The sequence below is a fragment of the Sarcophilus harrisii genome, chromosome X (assembly GCF_902635505.1).
Source record: "Sarcophilus harrisii chromosome X, mSarHar1.11, whole genome shotgun sequence".
Classification (NCBI taxonomy): Eukaryota; Metazoa; Chordata; class Mammalia; order Dasyuromorphia; family Dasyuridae; genus Sarcophilus; species Sarcophilus harrisii.
Genome location: NC_045432.1, coordinates 11,271,755 through 11,290,066, shown reverse-complemented (window position 1 = coordinate 11,290,066; position 18,312 = coordinate 11,271,755).

The following is an 18,312-nucleotide window of genomic DNA, read 5'->3' as shown; positions in this document are numbered from 1 at the left end:
CATTGTTGATATGGTTTACAGATGTACACTTGAAGGAATCTCAGAGATCATATCATCTAACTCCCTCATTTCACAGATAAAGAAACTAAGACCCAGGAAGGTCATAGAGGCAGGAAACACCAGAGTCAGGATTTGAATACAAATTATTGGTATATTTCTACTATACAACACTGTCTCCTCAACTTCAATTATTGTGTTAGAGGATCACAATGTATATATAATATAGCAAAGCTTCTTAAATTGTAGATCACAACTCCATAAGGAATCTCATGAACGACTGTGGGCGTCGGGAAGTTTTGATTTATTACCAGTAAATGTTTGATTTGTATACCTATTTTATATGCCTATCTACCTGTGATTGCATAAAAATTTATCAGGCAAAAAGAGGTCACAAGTGGAAAAAGATTAAAAAGTCCTGCTACATAGAAAAGAACATGGGGCCTAAGGGCTCTAAATTTGAGTTTTAGACCTACTATTTCCTAGCAATATGAACATGAGAAAATCACTCAGCCTCTTTCAATTTCAATTTCTCCCATCTGTAAAAGGGGAAAAAATTGTATAATCTACTTTCTTTATATATAAAAACTATTTTTACCTAGTTGTTTCAGAATCAAAGAAAATAATATATATTAATTTTTTTCAAATTAGAATATGTTCTTCATCCTTAGGACAGATGGTGAAAATGAATTAAAATAGAAAGTTGAGCTTAATAGTTGTTAAACTGAATTGGTTTTTTAGAGTTATAATATATTTGTCAATACCAGCAAATTAACATTCTGCCTCTTTTCCCTAGCCTGACCTTCCCATAACAGATACGATGTTACCTTCGGATGAATAAGAGGTCTACTCATGCTGAAGACTCAATGTTCTGGAGGAGGTCAGTAAAAAAGGAACACTGGTCCCCATGGTACAAATGATCATTTTGTTCTGCAGAAATGAATGTCAAGCTATGAATGGCTAAACCTTCCCTACCCCTTCCTCCCCAAATTATTTACTGTTTTAAGCCAGAGACTAAGAAAGTGGTATTTCAGATAAAAATAGGGGAAAGCCCTGCCCACTTCACTTATGAAGGCAGCAATCATTTTAGGCAGGTTGTTCTGAGAGTGGAATGCACTCTTTCCATGTAAGTATGTATTGCTGCCATTCACTGGACCTCCTCTGTAGCCTGTAAGCAGCTATCTCTCCGTTATACATCCAAAGAGTGATCAGGGTGAAAAGGACAGTCAGTATAAGAGGAAATAATTGCAGCTTAAACTACTCTTACTCATTAAGAGCCAAGACTATTTGGAGAGTTTTGGGGGTGGGGTAGGTCAGGGAGAATGGTATGCCCCTCAGGGCAGGTCAAGTCTTCAGCTCTAACAATTTTGGCATGATTTTCCATAATCACATCACGGTTAAAAAATATATTAATGAAATCAACTGTCACCATCCCATGGTGAGATTAATATGTGCAGGAGGGGCAGAAAAGGAATCTGAATTCTGTTCTGGGGCTTGTCTGTGTATATGGTTGGTAACCACTGTATCTCAATGAAATATTCCTTAAGATGAGCAGAATAGTATGAAATGGCCATTTTTCCCGGCTTTAAGATCTTAAAAAATTTACATATACACACATACATACACACAAGATATAAAGAGTATTGGCAATGTCTTATGAATTTTGTATGTAAGATCTATTTATGAATGGGAGAATTCTTTAAAAATAGGGAAAAAGCAATATTTTTTTAAAAAATCTTCACTTAAAAATTTATCTTACTCATTGAATTCCAACTATCTATTTGAGCAAGGCTTCATTGTTAATGTATTTTTGACTGTTGTTCATCTAAACTGTCTCTCTAAAACTGGTAGCAAATGGGCGATATTGATGGGGCCGACGAAGCATTAGAAAGGGAACCATGGCTTCTTACTATTCTACTCTGGATGATCTGGTAGAAAGGGAAAGAAAGCTGTAAAAGAGAAAATATTTTAAGCCCATTCTCTATAGAAAGATAGAAGGTAGGTATAAAGCAACAGGTATTCTAATCAATTGCTGGTGAAATTGAAAATTGTTAGAATCTCTGTAGAGGAAAACCTGGGAGCAGATAGAAGTTTAAAAATACACATCTATCTGCTATCTATAAAAACATACATAAATGTGTGTATATCACACATACTTTAAGTGTAAAGACAAGGAAGTTACGTAAATGTCCAACAGATAGTGAATCAACAAACTATGGCATATAAATATAATGGGATCCCATAATGCCATTAAAATGATAAAACAACATTATAAAGAAATTTGAAAGATAAATTAATTCAAGGCAAAGAAAGTAGACTCAGAAAAAGGTCAAAAAAGGGCAGGATCTAGTATAATCAGTTTTTCTGTTATTAAGATAAGGGAATCTAAGTATTAGTTGATCTGAAAACATTCACAGATTTAGGGCTGGAAGAAGTTGTCTAATGCAACTTGCACATTTTATAGATGAGAAGATAAGACCCAGGGTGGTGAATAAGAATCCTCACTATGACATATCTGACAAGTGGTCATACAAACTTCCTTAACAAAGATTGTTAGGTGGTGTAATAGAGTCATGAAGATCTCATTCAAATCCAGACTTAGACACGTACTACCTATTGTAACTTTGGGCAAGTCACTTAACCCTGATTTGCTTCAGTTTCCTCAATGGTAAAGTAGGAATAACTATAGCATCCATATCACGAGGATCAAATACGATATTTAAATAAATAAATGCTTGTATGAAATAAATGCTTATTTCCTTAGCTCCCTTTCCTCCCTCCTTGTTAAGGCAATCCATTCCATTTTTACATATCTGTTTGTAAGTGTTATCTTATGTAATGAGTGGTAGGCAGTCCTAGGATCAGGAGCGATGGGCTCTGCCTGCTAGTAGCCTGTGTCAGTGGTGGGGCATGGAGGAGCCTACTTCTAGAAATACATGATGACAAAGAAGTAACTAATCATCTATGATTGGTTTTCATCCACTTGGTGGTGAGGGAAAGCTTTTTGATTGGCTGCTGGGCCAGAATTGAACACACTTAGGAAAGGTATTGATCAACTAATTAGATCTCTCTCCTGATGGTGAGCAAAGAAACATTTGCTGTAAGCCTCCAGGGAAAAGGAGAGGTAGAGCACCCGTGGTCTACAATCTCAACTGGTGCCAACATGTAACCTTTATAAACCCTGAACTCATTCTCCAAACCCACACATCTTCCCAAATGTCCATCTCGGCATGTTCCCCAGCTCATCGGTATTCTTCCTAAAATGTAGCTCCAGGAACTAAACACAGTATGTGAGGCATACCTTGGAGTCAAGAAAATCTGAGTTCCAATCCAATATCATATACTTACTGGCTGTGTGACCCTGAGCAAGGAGTTTGTCTCTATTTGCTTCAGTTTCCTCATTTGTAAAATGAGGATTCCTACTTTCTAAGGCTGTTTTAAGGATCAAATTAAAATATTTGTAAAGCATTTAGCAAGTGTCCAACAGATAGTGGATACTATATACATTTTGACTAATATTTATTACTTGATTACTATTTTATTATTATTATTATTATAGTTACTTGTTAATTACTAATTAATTTCCAATAATTACTTATTAGGTATAATAATAATTAGTAATTATTATTACTTAATAAGGGCAGAACACAATGGATCTATCATTGAGAGTCAATAATCAAAATGCAGGACTTTTTTTTCTCCTCAAAAAATAGCTTTGTGGTGCCTTTTATTTTTACATCATTGCTAGAGATATTGTGACAACTCCTGGATTTGAACTTTAAAACAAAGAAATATAGTCAAGCAAACACAATGACTGTATGTGAAAAATATATGTAACATTTTACCTGCAAAGTTCCTGCCTCTTCAGTACAGGAGAGGAAGGCCTAGTTCAACATACCCATGATTTATTCTCCTGACAAGATGCTAACTAGTTATGCCCCAACCTTCCAATATTGCATTTGTGAACTTGATTTTCTAGTACAAATGTAAGACTTTGTATTCATCTCTATTAAATTACATCTTATTGTTCTATTCAATCATTTCAGTTGTGTCTGAGTCTTTGTGATTCCATTTGGGGATTTTCTTGGCAAAGGTAGTTGGAGGGGTTTGGCAGGAAACTGAAGCAAACAATTAAATGACTTGCTCACTGGATTTGAACTCTGGAAGATGAATCTTTCTAACTCCACTCAGCATTCTATCCATTGCACCATCTAGCTGATCTTATAAGATCAGACCAAATATACCTATCAAGAGCTTTAGAAACTCAACTTTATCATCTAGTGGGTTCACAATCTCTCTCAGCTCTGCTTCATCTGCAAATTTGATAAGTATACGATTTATGCCATTATCCAAATCATGGACAAGAATATTATAGAGGACAGGGCCAATGACAGATCCCTAGGACACTCTACTGGAACTCTATCTAGGTTGACACAAACCACTAATTACTACACCTTAGTATGACTATTCAACCAGTTCCAAATCCACCTAATTGTACTATCATCTGCTCTCCATCTCTCCATTTTTTCCACAAGAATAGCATTTTGTACTGGGAGAAAGAAAGAGGAGAGTGGAATAGTGTAAATAGCTTTATCAAATGCTAAAAGCTAAGTATACTATATCACATAGTATTTCCTGATCTACCAGTCTAGTTATCTTACCAAAAAATGGAAATAAGATTATTCTGGCATGATATGCTGAGTTTAAAAACAAAAGTGTTACTACATTTTTGTTCTTTAACCATAGTCATTTCCTGATATTTTTAACCTTCCTATCCACCAGTGTAGAACTCTACCTTGTATCAGATTAAAAATACATCATGCAATGACCATCTCTGTTATGTTCTACCTGCATATTCCAAGGGCCCTCATTTAATGAGTTATTTGCAAATCTGCTTCTTTCAAGTGGGGCCCAGATCATATTGTAGCCCTGGAAGATATAAAGTAGATGGTCCGGCAATCTATCCTCTTGACCCTTACGGCCATGATTTTGGAGGTTTATCCATAAAGACCAGATTGAGTGGAGCATGTGGAAAGTATTAAGAGGTAGTCAACATAAGGAAAGAAGGAAACAAGCATTTATAAACCCCTACTATATGCCCAGCACTGTGTTAAGTGCTTTACAAATATTATCTTGTTTGATCCTCACAATAACACAGTTGCTATTATTATTCTCATTTTACAGCTGAGGAAGGCAAGCAGACAAAAGTTAAGTGACTAGCCCTTTACAGCTAATAAGTGTCTGTGTTAGTACCTGAAATTGGATCTTTCTGACTCCAGGCTCAGTGTTCTATCCACTGTGCCAAAAATCTGCCTATTAGGCTTGTGGATCTGCATGTTCCCAGAGCAGTGACTCAGTTTACCACTTTTGAAAAAACAGCTGCTTGCCTATTAACTGGACTTCAATTTTTACCCAACAGATGACACAGAATTGTCCAGAGTTGCCTATTATGGGCTGTTAAACAAGATAGTTCCTTTAATAAGATGGGTACAGTACAGGAGGCTGCTACTAAGAAATGGAAATGAAATGCTTCCCTGTGTCCCCTTAGTATTTCGTACCCTTTGGGAAGGATGTCCCAGAGACTGAAGTCTCCAGCCAGACCCTGCACCCTATCTCCTCTGTGGGTCTTACCACCCTCCATCAGGATGTAGCTTCTGAGGAAGGCCATTATGTTTGATTTTCCCATTTCTCCATCTGTTGAGAGATTCTCACCACTGGACTTTGGCAGCCACTCATCTTTTAGGGAATGAAAGGTCCTGGCAAGTCTTTCTAATGGGTTGAGTCCTAAGTTGCATGGCTGGCATGTCACAGGTCCCTGAAGGACAGACAGTGATCTTCCTCTATACTAGCTCCTGGCCAAGTGGTCTAGGGCCCAGAGGCACAGGACTAAATAACCAAAAACTTTCATTTTGCTTCAAGAGCAGTAGAAGTATTTTGATGATGCCTCCTATAACATATGGTTGTTTGCAGGGCAGGTTAGGCTCATCAGAAATATATGGTAAACAGCCAGGTTGGAATCATCACAAGAACCGAGGTTGGGTATGATACCATTGCCTTTGTGTATTTGGGATGATGATCCCATCCTGTTTTGGGAGCCAAGGACAAGATTGAGTTAATCCTGCCCAAATGGTCTCCTTGTACCAGGTAGAATGCCCACCAAAAGCAAGCACTTTTCCACCTGTCTCCATTGGACAAAATGGTCCCCGTCTGCCTCAAGGCAAGAGTTTCGTCCCTGCCAAATAATGGCTGTTGGTTGTTCAGTCATTCAATCACGTCCATCTCTTGGTGATCCTGTGGACCACACCAGGCCAGTGCTAGCCAGGAGGTTTTCTTGGCAAAGACAATGGAGTGTTTCCTTCTGCACAACAATAAACAAAGTGTTTGACATCTGACTGCTCAGGCAAAGTGTCTAACCTAACAGAAGCCTTAACTGTGACAAATCAATGGCGCTTTAGAAAGAGCAAGTGCTCTCTTGTCTACTAGTTTCTGCAATCCATTATCTAGAAAGATTTGACTGATGATAATGGTTTGTATTTAGAAACAGTTCTGGCTTGTCCCTTTTGGCACTTTTTCTTTAGCACAAAGTTCCCTTGGCCTCAACTTTCTCTCTCTCTCTCTTTCTCTCTCTCTCTCTCTCTCTCTCTCTCTCTCTGTCTTGGTTTACCTGAAAGTCATAATCGAAAGAAGAGTCATTATCCTTCAAGTAATTATCAAGGAAAACTGTCTTGATATTCTAGAACCAGAGGATGAAATAGAAATAGAAAGAATACACTAATAACCTTTTGAAAGAGATCCCAAAGTGAAAACTCTCAAGAATATTATAGCCAAATTCCAGCACTCCCAGGTCATGGAGAAAATATTGCAAGCATCCAGAAAGAAATAATTCAAGTACAATGGACCCACAGTCAGGATACCATAAGATATTAAAGGACTGGAGGATTTGGAATATGATATTCCAGAGAGCAATGGAACCTAGGAATTATAACAAAGAATTACCCCTAGCAAAACTGAGTATAATCCTTAAGAGAAAAGGTGGGAATTCAATGAAATAGAGGATTTTCAATCATTCATCATAAAAAGACCAGAAATGAATGGCAAATTTGATTTTCAAATAGAAAATTCAGCAGACGCATAATGAGGTAATCAGGAAAGTGTTATCATAAGGGGCATAATAAGGTTTATCTGTTTACATTCCTACATGGGAGGATGATTCTTGTAACTCATTAGAACTTTCTCATTATTGTGGTAGTTAGAAGGAATATATATAAACAGATGGTACAAGTGTGAGTGGAACATGAAGCGTTGGTTAGTGTTTAAAAATGATATAATTAAGGAGTGAGAGTACATTTTGTACTGGGAGAAAGAAAGAGGAGAAGTGGAATAGTGTAAATTATTTGTCATAAAAGAGGCAAGAAAAGCTTTTACAGAGTGTGTGAATCATACTCTATCAGAATTGGCTCAAAGAGGAAATAATATACATACACACTAAATATAGGTATAGAAATCTATCATACCATGCTAGAAAATAGGTGGGGAATGGGATACAGAAAGGGGAGAGGGTGATAAAAGAAAAGGCATATTGGGGAAAAGAGTGATCAGTAGCAAAATATTTTTGAGGAAGGATAGGTGAAAGAAAGAGAGAATAAAATACATCAGGGGAAATAGTTAGAAATGTTAATTTAAAAATAATTTTGAGGCAAGTTTCTCTGATACGACTTCATTTCTTTCTTTTTATTTAATAGCCTTTTATTTACAGATTATATGTATGAGTAACTTTACAGTATTAACAATTGCCAAACCTCTTGTTCCAATTTTTCACCTCTTACCCCCACCCCTGCACCAGATGGCAGGATGACCAGTAGATGTTATTAAATATATTAAAATATAAATTAGATACACAATAAGTATACATGACTAAACTGTTATTTTGCTGTACAAAAAGAATCAGACTCTGAAATATTGTACAATTAGCTTGTGAAGGAAATCAAAAATGCAGGTGGGCATAAATATAGGATTGGGAGTTCAATGTAATGGTTTTAGTCATCACCAGAGTAGTTCTTTCTCTGGGCGAGCTAGGTTCAGTTCATTACTGCTCCATTGGGACTGATTTGGTTGATCTCGTTGCTGAGTATGGCCAGGTCCATCAGAACTGGTCATCATATAGTATTGTTGTTGAAGTATATAATGATCTCCTGGCCTGCTTGTTTCACTCAGCATCAGTTCGTAACGACTTCATTTCTCAAACAGAAGAAATTGAGTCAAATTATAAAAATAAAAGCCTCACCAATTGATAAATGATCAAAAGATATAATCTATGTCCAAAGGGCTATAAATTCATGCATATCCTTGGACTTAACAATACTACCACTGGACATGAGTACCAAAAGATTTTTTTTTAAAGGAAGAGGTTCTAGATGTGCAAAAATATGTGTAGCAGCTCTCAGGGAAAAAAGTGGAAATTGAGGGGATAACCATAAATTGGGAAATGACTGAATAAACTGAGGTATGTGATTGCTATGGAATATTAATGTTCTATGGGAAATGGCTAGCAATGTTCTGAGATGATTGGTTGTAAGTGAGTTTGCTATTCTTAGCAATACAATTATCCATGACTATGCTGAAGGACTTAAGATAAAAATTTTATCCATACCCAGAGAAGAAACTGATAGTGTCTGAATATAATTGAAGCATTCTCTCTCTCTCTCTCTCTCTCTCTCTCTCTCTCTCTCTCTCTCTCTTTCTTCTCCACCTCCTCCTTCATCATAGTTTTTTTTTTTTAATTATGGTGGGAGATCTATGTTTTCTTTCACAAAATGACTTTTATAGAAATGCTTTGCTTAACTTTCACATGTGGTCTCTTAATGATAAATATCAGGAGGTTCTCTCATCTATCTTGAGTACATGCTCTAAGCAGACTTCTCATTATCAATATTACAAATATATCTCAGTACCTTGGCAGGATGTCAACAAGAATTCATCTCTTCTTTCTTTGATCCTTACTAGATGTTCTCTCATTTGACTTTACCTATGGATATAGATCATCTTTCTTTGAAGTACAAGTAACTGCTTCTTTGAAAAATTCAACTTCTTACTTTTTCAGAAAAAAAACTCAGAAATTGTCTTAGCTTCATGGGGCTCAACTGTTTTTTCCTTTTATCTCATTTCTCTTCTCCCCCCACCTTAATTTCCTCACATAAGTTAGGATTCCATTGTGTCTCTTAAAATCTTTTTTTGGTTTGTTTTTTCCTTTCCTCCCCACCACATCTTTGAACGTCTGCTCTCATTTTTAGAGAATGTCATTGTACTTAGAGAGTTGAGAAGTATTCTTCAAGCTCTTATCTTCTCTAAGAAATACAAACAAGACAAATTCTACATAGTTCACTTGATATTCTGCATGTTCATCCTGTTTGCTTGGTAGTAAGATTTTCAGCAAAGGCTATTGTTATGAGAAGATGCCCTGGAGAAGTATTATGAGACACATCTAACTTCCTCAACATCCTTTCTATTATAAACTTCTTATATTGTTTCATCAGATTGTATATCTTACCTTTTTTTTTTTTTAAATGAGCTATCTTTCTTTTTTTCCTTCCCTGTACTTTTTGGATCCTTGAGTCATTCCAAGATTCAAGTCCGCCAACTCACCAAGTCCTTTCCAATTTCCCTTCCCCATTTTCAATCTATGAACCTCTACAGACTTTCAAACTCTCCAAATGACTCCAAGTTCTTTCTCCTTCTGTAGCTCAAATACTTCAGTTTTAATGGGTTGCAAATACAAGAGGAGTTAATATTTTGATTTGGCAAAAGCAAAGAAGAGACTATGATTTTGGGCTGTACTAAGATGCATAGTGCCCAGGCAGGTAGTGCCCTAGTCAAATCATATTTACTTCTGGGATCGTTTTTAGTAGGATATTGATAAACTAGAGCTTATCCAAAGCTGGTAATGAGAAAGATGAACAATTTCAAGATCACGTGAATAAGGATTTACTCTGTGGACATAAATATTAAGTCTAGGTGATAGAATATTTAGGGGGAATGTGACTATTGTCCTCAAGGATTTGAAAAACTGGCATGTAGAAGTGAATTGTATTCTACTTTGTCTTAGAGAAAAAAAGCAAGGGAGGAAATCAGAAAAAAAGCAGATCTTAATATTAGGAAAATCTTCCTAACAATTAGAAGTATCAAAAAATAAGATGGATTGACTGCCTTGGAAAGCAATTGTTTCCCTGTAGAAAGGTGTCTTTGAGAAAAGACTGAATGGGCATTTGTCAGGTGATTTGGAGGATGGATTTTTTTTTAATAATAGATTTTTGGAGGCACAATTAAGAATTGTACAGGACTTATCAGCAGTCACAATAAGACTTCAAGTCCTGGAATCATATCTACTGACAATCAAAAGAACAAGATCTATGGCCAAATATATCATATCCAGCAAAATGTATCTATAATATTGAATGAGAAAAATAGATATTCAATGAACTTGCAGATTTTCGGGATTTTCTATTAATCAAACCCGAACTTAACAGAAAATCTAACATATGAGCCAATATCAAAGATCAATTTCAAGGAACTCAGCATGGACAAACTGTTTATGTTTTCTTTTTACATAGGAAATGTATATCATGTGTTTAAGATTGATATCAACAATACAGCAACTCAAAAAAAAAGATTGGAACAAGTTAAGATAAAACTAGCAATTATGTTATACAAATGAGGTGCAGAGAAAGAATAGATACAGAAGCATTAGAGGGGGGATGAGGGTTTGTAGTTCTAAAAACCCACTCACATTGGGAATGGGTTAAATAAGCAACATTTCATGAGGGGCAAAAAGAAATAAAGGGGGAGGGATGGGAAGATAGAAAAGCAAAGGGTAGGGAAGAAGGCAAGGAAAGAATCCATGGCCGGGGGAGTTTAAGTAATAGCAAGTTAAGGAGCAGAATTAAAGCAAAGAGTTAGCAGGGACAGGGAAGATGTGTATGTGGGGGTATGTATGTATATATGTGTATCTATATATGTATACAAAAATATATTCTTTCTTAAATACATCCTGCTTGAGGGTCATGGGCGAATGAAAGGGAAAAAAGAATAAAGTTTAAAAGGTACGCAACAGAGAACAAAAGAACATTTTACAAGGAAGTAAAGAAAAGATGGACACATAAATATAATTTCATCTACTAATATATATTTATATATACTTTTTTGAACTGGTATTTGTTGTTATATATTTTGAATCCTCTCTGCTGTTCTGCTGGCACATGATAATGTTTTATTTTGTTTTGCTTTCTTTTGTATTCCTTTTCTATTTTTCTTATTGTTTTTTAAATAAAATTTAAAAGTAATAGGTTTTTATTTTCAAAACACACCCAAAGATAGTTTTCAACATTTACCCTTGCAAATCCTTGTGTTCCAAATTTTTCTTACTCCCCTCCCCTCTACAGCAAGTGATCCAATATAGATTAAATGTGCAACTCTAAATGTATTTCCACATTTGTTATGTTGCACAGGGAAAAATAAGATCAAAAAAGGAAAAAAATAAAAAGGAAAAAAAAGCAAGCAAACAACAACTATAAAAGGTGAAAATACTAAGTTGTAATTCATACTCAGTTCCCACAGTCCTTTCTCTAGATACAGATGGCTCTCTCCATCACAAATCTATTGAAATTGGTCTGAAGCACCTTACTGTTGAAAAAAGCCAAGTTGGATGGATTCTTTTTAAAGTATGGTATTGACTAGATGGCTTCTGAGGTTCTTGTAATTCTGATGTTCTGTGATTCTACAACTATTGGGAAATGACTGTGTGTGTGTGTGTGTGCGTGTGTGTGTGTGTGAGAGAGAGAGAGAGAGAGAGAGAGAGAGAGAGAGAGAGAGAAACAGAGAAAGGGAATTCACAAGTTCTTTGGAAGCATAAGATAGATGAATGAAAGAATGAAGAAACAGTTTGGCATACAAATGGAAAAGGGGAAGCATTCCCTACACAAGGAGATCACATTATGACTGGAGAGACAACTCAGATAGTATGAAATCCGATGGAAAGATCACATGGTTCTTAGGGTGCAGTAGAAGGAAGATGATAACAGATCTTTAATATTTTCACTAATAAAACCAAATTTATTATTTTTAATAATAACTGTTATTACTATTTTAAGGTAATAATGTCTTCCTCTGATCTATGAGATCATGGAAACCAACACCTTGGAAAACACTTTAAAAAGTAAAAGTATGAAAAAGTGCCACATGTTATAAAAACATTTAACAAGTTTTATCAGGGAAGTTCGGCTTTTTTCTGTAAACTGTTTTGATCTTCTCTATTTTATTTTTTATCACCAGCTTACTGTTAGGTAAGATGAATGGGAAGAAACAGAAAATTCAGTCAGGATGTTCCAAGAAATTAATTTCGTTTTTCAGGGCAAACTGTTCCAAGAAAGGGTTGAAAGTGGTGGGTAGCGTTGGTTTAATGAGGTGAGCTCTACTTTAGCAGTTTTATCTTCTTTCTTGTTGAAATGCTTAAGGGTTCTAGATGTATAACTCAGAAACAGAGGAGTAGGCAGGGGAAAAAAAAAAAAACCTTGCCTGAACAACTAAAGAATACCATGTTAGAGAGAATTTATAAGAACTCCAAAGAAAGGCTGCTATCTTCAGAATGGCTTCATAGCAACATTGAGACTTACAGGCTACTTAACAACTATTACTGCCATTACCTAAATAGCAGTTCTTCTGTGTTAATGAAAAAGAAATCCCCGAAATCAAGTATGTTGTTATACTGTACCGACTCATTCTGAACCCAATGCTACCCTGCAAATCAGCTGAGTCACCTACCTTTCATTACGATCCACTTCACGGCAGGAATGAGAGAAATCAATTGGTTTAATAGAAGTAGTTTTGCTATTATAGATCTGAAGGGTAAAAAAGCTGAAAGTCTTCAAATAACGCACAACTAAAAAGTGGCCTTAATTTTGGCAATCAATATTCTCTGTTCAACATGGACACATGCACGCGCACACACTCACCACACACACACAGTCTATTACCAAAATCACTGCATTGATTCTATACATCACTGGAAATTTTCAAAATACATTACTGAGACATTAAAGTATATAACTAAATCTTCCATTCAGCAATCTTGATTTATCCTTAGTATTTCTATAAACTTTGGGGAGAAATAGAGGAAAAATAATGCCTCTTCTGCAATTATTTAGGAGTTTATTAAATTCCATGAAAATTAAATACATATTTATCATGTTTCTTGCATTATCATTTAGTTCCTTGCACTTCCAATATTTCCTTATACTATGTTAGACAATGTCAAAAAATGAAATATATTTCAATTTCAAATAAGAAAACTTCAAATGAATAAGCACACATTTAATATATAATTAATACCACAAAAGCTCTTTTGTGAAAATATAATCTTTAAGCTATTAGAACATCTCAAAGAATGATCTAATCTTATCATTGGCATTGTCAGAAGCTAATAAACACCAGGAGAGCAAGGAACTTTCTGACATTTACCTCTGTCTAAAATTGGGTAATTTGTGTTTATATGCATGGATATGTATTTCTTATGAAAGATATATTCTTTGCTATTACCAAAGTTCATCTGTTTCAGCCTCTAAAACAACTTGACTCAAAACAGAGTGCCAAAAGTTTAGATTCTACATTAAGAATCTAAGTTATGCATGTATGAGTCTACCTGCCATCTGGGGGAGGGGGTGGGGGGAAGGAAGGGAAAAATTGGAACAGAAGGTTTTGCAGTTGTCAGTGCTGAAAAATTACCCATGCATATAACTTGTAAATAAAAAGCTATAATAAAAAAAGAATATAAATTATGACAGCTATATTGACTGCATGACTTTTCAACATAAAACACTATGTTAGTAAAAGTTTTAGAACTTCCTTAACCTTCTCACTCACCAGTTTCATTACTTCTCCCATTCCCAACCTCACCTCCTACAACACAATATTACACCCCTTAGGTTTGCCAGAGAGACAGGCCTGCTCATCAGAACAGAAATCTCCCTGCTGGATGCTTTGCTTGTCTAACCCCCAGGGTGGGGGGGTGGGGGTGGGGAAGGCCAGGAGGCCGGGGGAGGCAGGGAGAATAAACCCTTATAAGGTGTCTGATGAGGTATGGATCATGGCAGGTATATGGGTAGGTCTCCTAGTTCTCCAAAACACCAAGTTAGGGCGGGTTCGCAGCGAGAAATGCTCCACAAAAGGCTGTGCTAAGAAAAGGCACTTTATTAAAGAGACACCAAGATGTTCTCTTAGTGGGCAATGTCAAAGAATTGCAAAGAGACATTTTCTTAGGGCTTACTTATACAATTACAAAACAATTTGGGTTTTGCATCCGAAAGGAACAAACTGGAGATAGGGTGTGGGAAAAGTCTTTCCCAGGGAAAGCAGTTTTTGCATCCAAAAGCCGCATAATGTGTGGGAAGAGAGTCTTTCCCAGGGAATGTAGGTTTTGCATCCAAAAGGTGCATAATGTATAGGAAGAGAGTCTTTCCCGGGAATGCAGATGCTCTTCTGGAGGAGGCTGTATTGTCCTCATCAGTGCCCACTGAGAACTTTACAAAAACCACTTCATTGGAGCCTCACAAGAGGTCGGTGAGGTTGTTTTGTTTTGTTTTGTTTACAATCCAAGAAACCGAGTCAAAGAGAGGCGACTTGCCTGGGGTCACACAGCTGTTAGGCCCAATCTGAACTCACATTTCCCTTATTTCAACACCAACTCTATCTCCTGCACCACCTAGATGCCTGAAGTGGAAGCAGCAGCAGGAGGGAGCTCTGCCCGCCCGGCCCACAAAGAGGGCTGAGGAGAAACTGAAGGGACACTCTTCAGTGCCAATGGTACAGAGGGAGGGGAGGTCTCAGGCTAGGGAATTCTGTGGAAATTAGCAGCAACAGACTTCCTCTCCCTCTTTCCCTTCCCCCTCCTCTTCCTCCTTCCCTCTCCCTGTCTCTTTGTCTGTGTCTCCTTCTCCTTCTCCTCCTCCCTCTCTTTTTTTGTCTGCCTGTCTGTCTTTCTCTCTCTTCCTCCCTCCTTCTGTCTGTCTGTCTCTCCTCTTCTCTTCTCCCTCCCTCCTTCTCTTTCTCTCTCTCCCTTTCCCCCATCTTTATCTTATTTCAAAAACTGTTTTAGCTTTGAATTTGTTCTGTTTCCCTATTTTAAAGCTAGTTTCTTTAAACTAAAATGTGACTAATAGTTGCATTACTGATTTCTGTGTTTTATTATTTAAATTCAAGTGAAAAATACAATAGAGTGAGAATGCTTGCAAGAAAGTTAAAGTTTTTCCTTGTTTTTTAAAACAGCTCTATATATGCATCTGTTGAGATTCTTCTTTTAATTGCTGGGTTTGTGGGGAAGGTATTGCATGGCATGGTAGCTCCAAGTAGTTTATTCGTTCATGATTTATAATTTCCTAGAACAGGGAGAAAAACTTAGATCCAGAGCATTCTGGTCAAATGAATCGGCAGGAGTAGAAGTGTAATGGACCACCCTTCTCGGGGGTCCCAGGCCAGTGCTCTTTGATCTGTGCTGGGGAGATAACCGGAGAAACGTAAGAGGAGCCGTGTTTGAGCCCTTCTCCCACTCCACTGTTAAATGCAATGGAGTTTCTAATGGTCAGGCCCCAGCCACGAGGAGAAAGGTCCCTGACTTGGGGTGAAGTTAGAGAATGTCTCTGCCCACGGCTGCTGCTCCCTGGACAGGGGTGAGCGGTCTCTCCTTCAGGTCTTGCTCTCCCAGCAAGATTTGGGGGCTTAGATGAGCTGCCCCGCCCTCAAGTTCCAGCATGGAATCACCAGAGGAGCCCTCGCCATTCGGGATGCACCGCGCTGGGTAAGATGGCATCTCTTTCTCCCCCACCCTCGCTCTGGCCTTTCCTCTCCCTCTTCCATGGAGTGGGGATGCACTGAGGTCCCAAGTACATGAGGCTAAATAGTAATTGGGCTATACTCTATTAATATACATGATTGGATAAAGAATGGTCCCTGCCCACTCTCCGTGCAAGTCCTGATGTGTTGCAGAGGAAATGACGATTTTGGTGGGTGGAGGCAGAGAGAGGAACAGGAAGAGAAGCTGGGAGAAATTGGGCCTGGGTTCGATTCTGGTAACTGCTGGTCGTGTGGCTTCTGGTTGAGCTAGCTTCTTGACTCAGCTGCACACATTGCTATCGCCGATTCTCTTCCACCTCCAATCTTTCTTCACTGAGAATAAAGACTGACGATTTTCCCCTAACCTGAATTCCTGACTCCGGCTGATTTTAAAATACGCAGCAGTCTTCACATAGAAGTAAAAAGCTGTGAATAACCTGGCACTGGTAGGGGAAGGTAGCTCCTTTGATCTCTTCATATTTCCTTCCAGCAAGTGGCTTGAAAGAAAACCAATGATAACAAGGATACATAGTTGAAGGAAGACAGAGGGAGCAGCTTTGCTGTGAAGGCTGAACCATTCAGCAACATGCTCTTTTAGGAACCCACAGTGTCCTCTGGCTCAATAGGTGTGGGCTCATTCTCCTTGGTCTTGTAATAATAATTGTTTGGACTCAGTTAAGTATTCTGGAAGCCATCTTCCTTTATTCTTAATATCATCCTGATTGTTTTATCTAATTGTGTTCAAGATTTTTAACTTGAGTATTTTTCTTCCTAAGGTCCTCACTAATTTCAGTACCTTCCTGTCCCCCATTCCCTTATCACTCATTTTCTGACTCTTCCTCCTTTGATGGCAGCTACTGACATCTGGACCATAAAAGTTGTCTCAGCCTCCTCCCATGCTGTGGAATTCACCTTCATCTCAATCTCTGTCTCAAGTGATTTCTAGAAGCACTGCCCTCAGCTGGGTGACAGACCCCTTTCCTTCAGGCTTTATGGAACCCCTTCTTATTCAGCCCTCTCTATCCATACCTATGGGCCCCACTTCCCTCTGTTCCTGAATTCCCCAGCTTAGTAGCTCATATGTTGCTGGTTAATGTGGAGTTCATTCTGACTCCTTACAGGCTGTAGAGAGTAGAAAAAAAGAAAGTTTTGAATTATGATCCTTGTTGCTACAAAATGGTAGGATAAAAGCAGGAGCAGGAGAGTTCTACTGGCAATGACTATAGCAACATCATGGGAATGGCCGAGCGGAACCCAGATCACAAGCCTGTGGGACATATTGTGTAGCCCAGCCAAAGTACAGAAGATGGGGAGTGGGGAGAAGCATGATGCTGAGTTAGTGCACTGAAAATTAGGAATTAACCTTCTCCACTGTTAATTCCTTGGATTGTTGACTCATTATTGTTTTTGGTATCTTAGTCCATAAAAACATAGGTAATTGCTTTATCTCTTGTCCATCACACTTACTTTTGGAGAGAATTACTAAATTAAAACCATTATCTTTATTAAGAGAAACAATGTGATGCTCAGAGCCAGGAAGATTTGGATTCCAGTCCTATCTCTGACCCACACTAGCAATATGAAACTGGACAAGTCACTTAACTTTTCAGGTCTTTATGAATATAAGTAGCAAAGAAGGTTCCAACCTTTCAACTGGAAGACCAAGTTCCTTACCAATTGCTTAGTGTAACAATAAGTTCACAGGTCTAGTATCAAACCCCTATTTTCATATAATCTGTCTAATTTTCAGAATACTACTCTAATGTTGAAGATACAAGTATATATGAGTGCAAGCTGAATACAAACATCATTGTCATACTTATAAAAATTATTTTAGTCCTTGGACTCATGAAGAGGATATTAATTCAGTGAGGTGAGTTAATGAAAGAGAATTGGAGTTCTGTCCATGAAGTTTTCTCAGTAACTTCATAGGTGATAGATAGTATGTAATGGGATTATTGCGATAGAAGAGTGATAGTGGGAAGAAAATAACTGAGGCAAAACTCAAATTTAGCCCCTTTATCAATTTTCTATGTTTTTAAAAAAGCAAACTGAAGCACATCAAGTAAATACATTTTCTAACAGTAAAAATAAAATTGAAAATTGATTTGAGATGGGTTTTTGTAACTATGTGCTTTTCACTGATGCTTCAAGAAGGAATTATTTCCTAAAAGCATAATCTTTAGCTTTATCGATGTACTCTATTTTTTTCCTGAACTCTCATTTGCAGATTGTTTTCTTCATAATATCACTCAAAGGCAGCTAATGTTCTAAGGGGTGGGTGGGTGAAATTGTCTCCTCTCTCTCTACTTAAATCAACAAAACTGGAATGAAAACCTTTCTGACCTATTTTTAATTTCATGTCTCTTTTAGTTAGCACAATACAATATTATCAAAAGAGAATGATGTTTCCCAGATAATAAATCAGGCCCTGCTGTC